A 9,703-nucleotide genomic window follows, 5' to 3' on the forward strand; every position below is an offset into this window, starting at 1 on the left:
TTGGACAAATCTATTTTTAATTGTGCCAAAAAATATTGTCTTATTTTTTTTATTCCTAGTTAATAACAAAGAAACATTAAAAAAAGAGTGGAGTTCCCTTAACTAAAGCCATTTGAAAAAAAATTCTAAATACAGAAGCTTCTTTGCTATCTAAGATCAAATATGAGACCATTGAATTGAATAGATGTGTGAGGGCAACCAGAGAGAAAAATCCAAGAAAAAAAATCTCAATTACATTGACAGTAATTTATTACTATTAAAATAACAAGAAGATCATGAACATAATCCATTTTTCTTGTTTATGAAGATATGCATATGATCTTTTTGCCCCTTTTCCAGTACAGTATGTTGAGTTACTTTTAGGAACAATGCTCATAATCCACTATCTATAAAAATCAATGGATAGTTGAGGCTAATAATTATTCAAATACCTTTAATATTTTTATTTTCACATCTAAATTTATTTCAAAAAATTTTGGCATACAAACTTCTTATAATTTTACCATTAACAAGGAGACTTGGAGGGCTTCTATTTTTGTCTAACTTATAAAGAATAATTTCTGAAGAAATAGTATTTGTGAAATATCTTCTTAACTATACTATATAGCTCGAAAGTAGCTACTTTTCTTAGGAGAACAAATTTCAGAGTAAATTTTCACGTAATAGATACATAAAGTGCATCAGACCATATCTACATAAAATATATACACAATCTTTTTGGTAAAGAATTATACACATATATAAAGATCTAAAGTGATTTTAATTATACATTAACTTCTTAATATGATTTTACATTTTTAATCACCAACATAGAATCCATTTTAAGTATAAATCTGATCAAATTTCTTCACATGAGTGTAAAATACAATATATTATTTTTCATAATTAAATTGAATTTTAAATGCTAAATAAAATATATATAGAACCAAATAATCATTTTAACCATAAAAACATAATTTGTTAATGATATAAACATAAATTTTTTTAAATGATATATAATGTATACGTAATTGACATTAATTTTTTTTACATAACATATACATTTTATATACATAACCATCATATCTAGTTTCATCACCTATTATTCATGTACCTTTCCCTAATGTATTGAGTTAGTTTTGTTTGATACTACTATTACATGTGATCAATGGTGTTCATACTAGTAATGTTATATTTTTAAGTATATATATATATATATTAATTAGTATTAAAATATTTTACCAATAGCTAAATTATAAGATTTAAACATTTTATTCACATAATTTTTTACTGCTTATTACTTTAGCACATATTCAAATTTTTATTTGAAAAGAGAATTGAATGACAAACAAACTTGCACATCTTTCTGATTCTCTTTCTGACACTAAGCTGTAAAATAAGCCTATCAGCTTAACAAACTGCGGAATCTAATTTAAAAACTCCATTTTCTGAGAGGGAATATATCTTTTGTTTTCGTAATCGAAGCGAAATGCCAAAAGCGAAGACCTCCATTAAACATTAAAGCTTCAGTACATGTAGAAGCTCATGTAGAACCCGCAAGAAGAAGAAAAGAATAAGAGGTAATCTTATATGAAATATAGAAGAAAAGCATAACAGGTAATATTATATGAAGTAAAGAAGATGCTCGCGTAATTGAAATGGAGACTACGCTGAATTTTAACAGTGATGAATAGCTAATGCTGGAGATGCAAAGGAAAACAAGAAGATCTCTGAGAAAAGAAAATGCACATATAAGCGAGCAATAAGTGGGTTAGTATATAATCATTTAAATTGCAGTTGATTAAGGTTGATAGGGAGGTACAATAAGAGATTGGAACATTTCATTCACTCGTACAAAAATTCCTCGGTGGAAACATGCGATTTTAACTTTGCAATTAACTTTTTAAATAAATCGAAATTTTAGATAAACCAAATTTTCAGTTTTTAATTTATTTGTGATCACCCTTTTAAATGAAATCAAATTTTCCAGTATCAATTTTTTTTTCATAGAAAAAAACCATCATAGATTTATATTACAAAAATATAAAGATTTTCAATACATATCAGGATTTGGTTTGAAGGCAAATAAAATGCCCAGAAATCTATGCTAACAATAAATACAGATAGATAGTCCGTATCATCCAAATCTAAAATAAAAAAACATATACATCACATATACAAAACCTGGTTAACCAAAATTGTTATAGATCATACAATCACTTGAAAAAACAGCCCAATCAAAAAATTACATGCAATAACACATAAGGAAATAGGAGCCGGTCCAGCCTTGGAAAAGAACCCAAAAAATACTCCCATAATAAAAAAAATTGAATTATATATTTAATTTTTCAATTCTCAATGTTACATAATCATAATCTTCAACGCAGTAGAATAATATTCCAATAATCTTCGCCATACATTTCAGCTTTGTCGTGGGAAGAATTTAACTTCTACGAATACATCGCACACCATTTCCAATATATCTTATCTTCAACGCGCAGTAAGATGAAGAAGGCGGCGTTACTCTACTGTGTGTTCATCAAAGGATTTCCTACACATCAGGAAATCGTCTTTTGCTTTTGCTCCAATTGTGAAAGTCGGAGATAAACGTAAGGCATAGCATCAAACCTTAATTAAGAAGCAAAACGACCAATATATGTATAATAATAAGGAAAAGATGCAGCATAAGGACTTCAATGGCTTTGAACCAGTGAGAGATGGCATGTATATCCAGATCCACATAGAAAGGAAAATATGCCCACACAATAATTAAAAAAAAAAAAACACTCTTCTTTGGTTAGACGAAAATAATGATGAAGGTTAAACAAAAAAAAATAATAAAAGTTAAAAATTTAGTCTAACTGGTTGAAGATGAACCTTTTCAGTAAAACCACTCAGGATAAATTTTAATGAGTGATTGTGTCTTAGACATACTAAACAAATCCAATCAATCAGTTAAAACTAGTGTGACCCAGACAGAATGTAGTGATTGCTCCTAAAACCTAGAAAAGCACACACAAACAAAAATAAGAAACAAATTTGCAGTGTAATCTATCCAAAGAAGAGATTTGCAGTATGGGCTATCCAAGAAGGAGATAGCGAACCATCAGCAAATTGAACTGAGCGTGTCATTGGTGGAGGAAGTATGTCAACCAACAAAACGGAATTAATTTCAAATAATGTTTTATTATCATGCAAGTCTGGCTTGGCATATGGCAATTCTTGAAGCTCACACCAGTTGGGGCGCTGATACAAAGCGTAATCGGCTGGTTGTTGCCACGCTTTCGACTCTTCCCATTTTATTCTCGGCTGCAACACTGTAAATAACTTGCGAATGTTGCAGCTGAGAATAGTTTGGGAGAGTCCCAATGGTCACAGCAACCAGCGGACTACGCCTTGTATCACGCCCCAGTCGATGTGACCTTCAGGAACTGCCATAGGCCAAGGCAGAGTTGAAGGTTAATAAAATGTTAATCAAAATTAATTCTGTTTCGTCCCTTGACGTACTTACTCCACCAATGGCATGCTCTGTTCAATACGCTACTGGTTCTCTCCTTAGATAGCTAGCTTTGCTCATCTTTCTCCCCGTCCTCTGTTTAATACTCTTCGTCACATTTCTTTTCCACAAAGGAAGCCATCTCTCTCGGGTTAAAAGCGATCGGAGTCCTTATGATGCCATATTTTTTTCCAGATGATATTATCATCCATGTGCTGGTTGGTTTGATTTTGTGCTGGTTGGTTTGATTGTCAATTAAAGTTTGATGCTGATGTGTCAAGCTGATCTTCTGCTTTCACTTTCAGTAGAAAAGCAAAAGATGAATTCATTGAACCCTTAAAAGATGAACACGCATTACAAGAAAGCTGTCTTGGTCTTCATCTTATTGCGGGTCCGGGATCACATGCCGTTGGTTTGCATGTGAACAAAAGCATTTTCTTTTATCAAAGATCTTATTTTCCTGTAGATTATCAGCAATCCATCACTGCTCAGAGTTCAACGCACTCTTTACTTCATATTTATATTAATTATTATTCTTTTCTTCATCTTCTTGTGGGTATTATGATAAGGTAACTAGGTAACTATTATTTATGTTATTATTATGATAAGGTAATTGGGTAACTAATATTTACGTTAATATTGACTTATTAATGAGAGAAAATTATATATGGATAATATACTTGCTTACGGTAAGCATATAACCCTAAGAATTAATGGTTCGTAAATATTTGTTGCCCTATGATACTGGTTTTCGTGTGAATGTGAATGAAGCGTCCAACGTAGGTCTTGCTTTTTCACTTTTAACTAGAAAAGCAAAAGATACATCCACTAAATGACATTACTCGTGTACTGGTTTGCGTGAGAATGAAGCGCCCACTTTTATGTAAAAAGCAAAAGTTAAAGTCCACTCTTAAAAGCACATGAGAAGTTGAATTATTTTTTAGGGTATAGTGGACATATATGGCCAGCACTATCATTTTTAAAATGGAGTGTGCGAGATCTGTTCCGATTTAGCCATATATATTATATTAAAAAGGTCAAATCATTATTAAAGTAAAAGGGTTTAAAACAAATATAATATTAAACTAATCCAAATTCTGACCCTTGTTTATAAGAAAAGCGAGGCGTCGAGGTATTTTAGGATTCAAATTCATTATATAAGCAAACATTAATAATTCCTATTCATTATATTTTTTCTTGAAACTAAAGAAATGTTCTACTTCATTTTATAATAATGTACATTTTATATCTTAATGGTTAAACACATATTTATTTCTTCATTTTATAACAATACTCTTTCTAAATATTCATTAATAATTATAAAAAACATTATTAACATATAATTATAATTTTTTAATAATAATAATTAAATTAATTATATATATATATATATAACCATCATCATATTACTCGCGAAAATTTAATGTTAATATTTTTTATTAAATTATAAAACACTTTCCAACCTAATAAAATCTAATAATATAATAAATCATTATAATAAAGTAATATTTTTCAAAATAAATGAACCAAAATTTCAATTATGATCATTTTTTATGGTTAAAATTCGATATCACTTTAATTGTATTTAGCATGCATATTATCCTCAAATTCCATCCTTACCATATCATAATCTTTATAATCTTTCAATTTAGGGTAATGTTTGACTTCGCTTGCATAAAATCTCGGAGAAAAGTGATGGATAGACTTTGATACATTATATACGAGTGAATTTTCTTTGGGGAAAAGTATATCTACGCTATGGATTTATGGTTACAATAGAAGTGTGAGTAACCATTTTTAAATTATTTATTAGTATACGATAAGAATTTATTGTAAGTTTTCATCTTTAGGTTTTTATTTAAATTATAGGTTTGAGAATATTTTGAAATCCAAGTGATCATCAGAATGCTTTTGTTAGGTCCTTATACTACTAGTGTAATCCCTTATTGTTATTAGTATAACCCACTTATTATATTGATGTACCCATGTAGAGCCCATATTGTTACTATTGTGCCCCATAGAAGCCCACTATTGTTATTATTGTGCCTTTATATTATTATTGTTAGGTCGGCTGGATTATATTGTGACTCCTTAGACTCCTATATATAGAAAGGAGGTTTTGTCATTTGAATCATCCAAGAATTGTTCATTTATGTAATGTAAAGGAGGTTTCCCCCTCGAAGAGGCTGGATTCTAAGGCGTTGATCTATTTTTTCTATCTTTTCTTGAGCTGGTTTCATAACATTTGGTATCAGAGCTTTGGATTCTAGGGTTTCGCTGCTCCAAACAGGTCATCGTGGCATTTTCGCTATAACTTTTTTCTGTGACGTTTAAGAAGTCGCAAAAAAACCCATTTGAGAAGAAATCGCGCTGAACCTTGGGTCCGAATTTCAGAGCTTTTTGTGCAATATTTTCGGAGATATGATCTGAGGAAGTTGGTCTTTTTGCAGACTCCTGAATTACATTTAAAATAGGTGACCTGGGGAAAATCGTCATAACTTTCTCTCTGGGGATCGGATTGAAATTTCGTAAGAAGGTACAGAAAGAGGACGGACTATAGTTCTTTTTTATATCTTTTTTAGATCCAAAGGTCGAAATAGTGACACGTGGCACTTCATACAAGTTCGCTCTTCTGGAAAGGTCTATAATCAGGTCATCTTGGGAGATTGTGCATAACTTTTTCTTAGAGAATCCAATTTGGATCAGACTAGTGGCATTGGAAAGAGGACACAGAGGGCTACTATAGCTCATAATTTCAGAACTTAAAGATCCAAAAGTATAGAATTACAATCGTTTCAAGGTCGAGTGCCTAAAATCAAGAAAAAGCAAGATGAGGAAGTTTGATGGCAAGGATCCGGTAAATTGGATACTTCAGATGGAGCAATATTTTGATCTACATGGTGTACAACTGTTACAAAAGGTATGTATTGCATCTTCATATTTAGAACCAGATCAAATTTTATGATACGAAGGGCTTTGTTCTTGTAAACAACTTCTTACGTGGTCAATTTTCACGAAGGAAATGATAGCATATTATGAGGATACAAAGAGAAACACCTTCTTTAGAGCAACACCACAACAATTGGAAAGAGCAAAAGGGCTTTGTGACATAGTGGAAAGCAAAATTATGGAAACCAGAAAGCGTACCGCTCACAACTATAAAGATGGAAGTGTTGTTTCTCCTAGCCTTCCAAAACCTACAAGGGTTACACCACAACAATTGGAAGAAAAAAGAGAAAAAGGGCTTTGTTACAATTGTGATAGCAAATGCACTAAAGGTCATAAGTGTGCTGAGAAGAAATTATTTTACATAGAATATGAAGAGGAGGAAGAAAAGGATCAAGAAACATCAAAAGAAGAAGATATACGCCAGGACCCCACCTCAGAGAAAGAAGAAATGAATCAGACCATATCTTGTAAAGCATTGGCAAGAATTATCACTCCTCAAACTCTCAAGATAGAAGGACATATCAAGAAGAAAAAGGTGCAAGAAGTGAAAGATCTCATCGAGAAAGAAGAAATGAATCCAAACATATCTTGTAATTCATTGTTCGAAATTACCACTCCTCAAACTATCAAGATAGAAGGACATATCAAGAAGAAAAATGTTCAAGAAATGAAAGATCACATCGAGCATCAAGAAATGAATCCTACCATATCTTGTAAAGGATTGGAAGAAATTACCACTCCTCAAACTCTAGAGATAGAAGGACATATGAAGAAGAAAAAGGTTCAAGCAGTGAAAGATCACATCGAGCATCAACAACAAGTTCTCCAACTTTTAAAGGATAACGTCACTTCGGTGCAAAATCAAACGAAACAACAGGTAGATCAACATCGTAGTGAAAAATGTTTTGATATAGGTGATTGGGTATTTTTACTGCTACATCTCATGCAATCTATTTATGAGAAGGAAATGTTGGCAATACTACATGCACTTAAAAAATGGCGACCTTACCGAATGGGAAGACTCTTCAAGGATGAGGATGTGGAAGCATTGTTTTGTGCTATTTATATTATCCAACCAGATTGGATAAATGAAGCAAGGGAAGAATGGAAGAAGGACGAAGAAGTATGGCCACTTATTCAAAAGTTGTAAAAGATCCCAATTTAAACAATATTGCCAGAAATTGAAGAGGAAGGAAAAATCATATTAGAACCTGGAGCAGTCACAGAAACAAGAACCCGATAGCTACGAAATCGATCAATTTCAGATTATCTCATCAAGTGGAAGAACTTACCCGCTAAATATTCCACATGGGAGGACAAGAATTTTATACAGAAGCATCAAGAACTACTCAAGCGTTGAGGACAATGCTTTTTGAAGGAGAGGGGCATGTTAGGCCCCTATACTACTAGTGTAACCCATTATTGTTATTAGTATAACCCACTTATTATATTGATGTACCCATGTAGAGCCCATATTGTTACTATTGTGCCCCATAGAAGCCCACTATTGTTATTACTGTGCGTTTATATTATTATTGTTAGGTCGACTGGATTATATTGTGACTCCTTAGACTCCTATATATAGAAAGGAGGTTTTGTCATTTGAATCATCCAAGAATTGTTCATTTATGTAATGTAAATGAGGTTGCCTCCTCGAAGAGGCTGAATTCTAAGGCGTTGATCTATCTTTTCTTGAGCTGGTTTCATAACAGCTTTCACTTTTAATTGTTTGACTTTTATTGGATAAAATGTTTAAGTTTATGGATAACTATCCCCAGAAATCCAAAAATATCTCACAATAAAAATGTCTCTACACGTTTCTCTTCAATCAACTCAAAACCTCTCAAAAGTCTATAAAGTAAATGTATTGTCGAGAAGAATAGACCCATGAAAAACCTCGAACAGGAAAAGCATGCTAAAACTTAGTAATAAATATAATGTATAATTTCTATGATTTAATTCATTTTGACAATGAGAAGGCATGCATATAATAAATAGGGTAGAATTGTGATTACATTAATGAAGCAATCATGGAGTTGGAGTTGAAGTAAATATGTTTCAATTTGATGTTTCTTATAATAAAAAAAATATACATAAGTTTCTATTCTCTATGTATCTTGTTAATTATTGTTACCAATTGACCAAAAAAAAACAGATTTATTTTCTTGTCGATGTTTGAAGAAGGTAATATTTTGCTGAAACAAGGGTTCAACAAAGGCATGTTAGGTTTTGCTTCTGGGTAAGGAGACTTTGTTAAAAATGTTCTAAATACAATTATAGAACTAATATAAAGTGTAAATGGTAAAATAAAATGAACTCATCTTGATTAGGACAAAATATAGATCATTGTCCTAATCAAGAGAAAGGTATATAGGGGGATAAGGATCGAGATTGGATCTAAGATTAAGATAAGCTTGCAAATCATAGAACTAGTTTATATGATTTACAAACTTTTCAAAAAAATATGCAATAGAATAATTTGAATAGGTAATTATTAAAACATCCATACTACATACGTAAATCCAATCGTGAGTGAAATCAATAATAAGTTTGTTATTATGTTAAAAAAGAAGTTCATTAAAGACAATAGCACTTAAAGAAAAGCAAGATTAACATTTACTGATAAATAGTTGTCGTTAAATTTCCAACAAGTTTCATTGAATCCATTAATTAAATTTCACTTGAATTATTTAAACACTTGCAAAGATAGATTCATGGAAATTAATTAGCATAAACAAATGAAAAGTCAAAGGCAAATTTCACCATGAAATATTATGTTAATATGTACATAAGAACAAGAAAATAAAACTAGGCAGCATGAGTATCTAATGGTGATTCTCATGATAGCATTAGAAGCCATCATTCTACATTTTTAATTGAATGCAATTTTCTATACCAGAATAAAAGGTAGATGTACTGATCTTGGAGGATAATAAAAAGATATGATCTCCTGGTCTCCCATTCTGCTGTATACATTCCTAAACCCCTACATCTAGCCTTTTGGTTACCTGTAACTCATTTGGGGTTTCAGTGCGAAATTCTACTTTGAGAAACAAACATGAACATGTAAATAATTAGTGAAGATTGCTATGAATTTGGTCTGAATCAAGAAGACAAAGTTTGGTTCTACGTCTCCTTGGCATTGGTGTCATCAGTGCTTTGAATATGTTGCCTTCATTGTTAGTTATTGGATTAGGGCTCCCATTGAGTACATACATTGCCTACTACATGTATTGGGCCTGAAATTGGCTTAACCTTACAAATGTTCTTCCTCAAGGG

Source organism: Pinus tabuliformis, chromosome 7 (genome assembly GCF_031772625.1).
Source record: "Pinus tabuliformis cultivar Carrire ecotype Pingquan chromosome 7, CPIR1, whole genome shotgun sequence".
Lineage (NCBI taxonomy): Eukaryota > Viridiplantae > Streptophyta > Pinopsida > Pinales > Pinaceae > Pinus > Pinus tabuliformis.